The sequence below is a fragment of the Eimeria acervulina genome, genomic scaffold (assembly GCF_000499425.1).
Source record: "Eimeria acervulina Houghton genomic scaffold, Eah_scaff930, whole genome shotgun sequence".
Classification (NCBI taxonomy): Eukaryota; Apicomplexa; class Conoidasida; order Eucoccidiorida; family Eimeriidae; genus Eimeria; species Eimeria acervulina.
This window is the reverse complement of record NW_013549513.1, coordinates 1-2,151: the sequence shown is the minus strand read 5'-3', so window position 1 is coordinate 2,151 and position 2,151 is coordinate 1.

Genomic DNA, 2,151 nt, shown 5'->3' with positions numbered 1-2,151 from the left:
TGCACCCGCTGCAGCAGCAGCAGCAGCAGCAGCAGTAGCTGCAGCAGCTGCAGCAGCGACACTAGGGAACTTTTTGGGCTGCAGCATTTGTAGCGGCAGCTCCAGGGACAGTTGCAGCAACGGCATAAGCCACCGCCGCAGCATCAGCAGACGCAGTTGCAGCTGCAGCTGCGGAGAGCGCAGCAAGGGAAGCAGCAGCAGCACGAGCTGATGCAGAGTAATGAAAACTCCAGCGGGACTAGCGCTGCAGCAAGAGCAGCAGCAATGACAGCAGCGCTGCATCTCAACAGGTTAGCCGCGAATACGTGGCTTTATCTACTCACGAGTAAACAACCTATCCGTAACCCCAGGGACATGCATATATTGTTTGTTAGTTAGAGGCAACAGACAGCCCTCTCTCTATGAGCCTTAATAACCATACACTGCAGCCTTCAAGAGCACAGACAATGATTATGTTTATAGTTCTTGCCCTTCAGCCAAACGTAGTTGAGTCACTGCCGCTTCGGCTGTTATCGCTGCTGCTGCTTCTGCTGCTGCTACTGCTTCTGCTGCTTCTGCTGCACCTGTTGCTCGCCCTCGAGATGCATTATTGCTGTTGCTGCTTCTGCTGCTGCTGGTACGGTGCTGTTTGCTGCTGCTCATGCCCATGAGGGGCTTCATCACGTGGCTGCATCATTTATATTAGCTAGAACAACAAACGAAACTGCATAAACAAGAAAGCTGCAGCAAGGCCCACATGGCAGGCAGAGCAGCAAATAAAGTATAAGCACCCTCTCTCCTGAACTCCCTTTACTGCCACTAACTCAGAATCATCTTCGTAAGGAGAGGCCTTAGGGATTATAAATAATAATAGTCCATATAACGCCTCGTCTATCAGTTGTTACAAGCGACAGGTGCAAGAGATGAGGCCCCCTTTGCCCCTTCTGCCCGTCCTCTAGCTAAACGCAAGAAGTAAGCAGCATACACCAGGTCTCTTGTTCATTAGCAAGCCGTGGTGTATACTAAGCAACGTTTTTATTCAACAGCTATATAGGCAGCAAGCTACGGATGTGGGCCCCAGTTGAAACTCATTAAAGAGACAACTTAACAAGCTATTCAACAGCAAAAAGAAAGCAAACAAACAAGGCAATACAATACGGGCACCGGGGATCGAACCCGGGATCTTCTGCGTGTTAGGCAGACGTCATAGCCACTAGACCATGCCCGCGAACGCCTGCATCCCCATTTTGTTTACCATACATTTCATGGGTACATTGAGCTATCTATATATTGCTGCTGCCGCGCATAGACACACTGAGCTGTCACAGACAATCCTCCTAACTGAGGCAGTCACAGTCTTCATCTGGGGTAAATAATGGCTTTCTTCATGTAATAAAAAAAGCAAACAAAGGCTGCGATGAAGCAGCACTGGGGCTCGAACGCGGGGCTGTCGGTTATCGCATCTGTGGAGGCAGTTTATATAGTTAGATGGCGAGGAAATGCAACATAGTTGTTCTTTCTACCTTCTAGTTGTTAATGCTGTTGTTGTTGCTGCGGTCTCCTGTGGTGGTGCTGCAGCTGCTGCTATCTAGTTATTTTTCCCGTTTCTAATTGTTTGTGTTTATCCTGCATTCAAGATGCTTCATACGCGCGTCAATATCCCTACTCAAGTAATATGCCAAGGGTTGCAGACGCACTCATATGAAGTTGATAGTACTCCATGTGTTATGGCTAGGGCTCCTGGAAGGTGTGGGCAGGCTACTGCCTGTTAGCCACTAATGTATCGCTTTGCATTAACTCAGACAAATATGCATGGATCCTCTCTTTCTTGTCGCCCTTCCTTAGTGTGGGGGAAGGAAGAAACTTGTATGAAAGGGTCTTGTCTGTAATCCAGCTATGTGGATGCAAGTAAATAAAACACCTAGCCAGCAGCCAGCAAGTAAGATAACTAGCTAGCTATCCAGCTGGATAACCTAGTTTGTCTGTTATTTACACACCCAGATTGTTAGACAAGGATACATGTGTCCGGGTGAAGCATTACTGATATTCCTGCATATACAATTACAAAGGGAACGAAATGCAGACGACTTCATACGGGCACCGGGGATCGAACCCGGGATCTTCTGCGTGTTAGGCAGACGTCATAGCCACTAGACCATGCCCGCGACCACG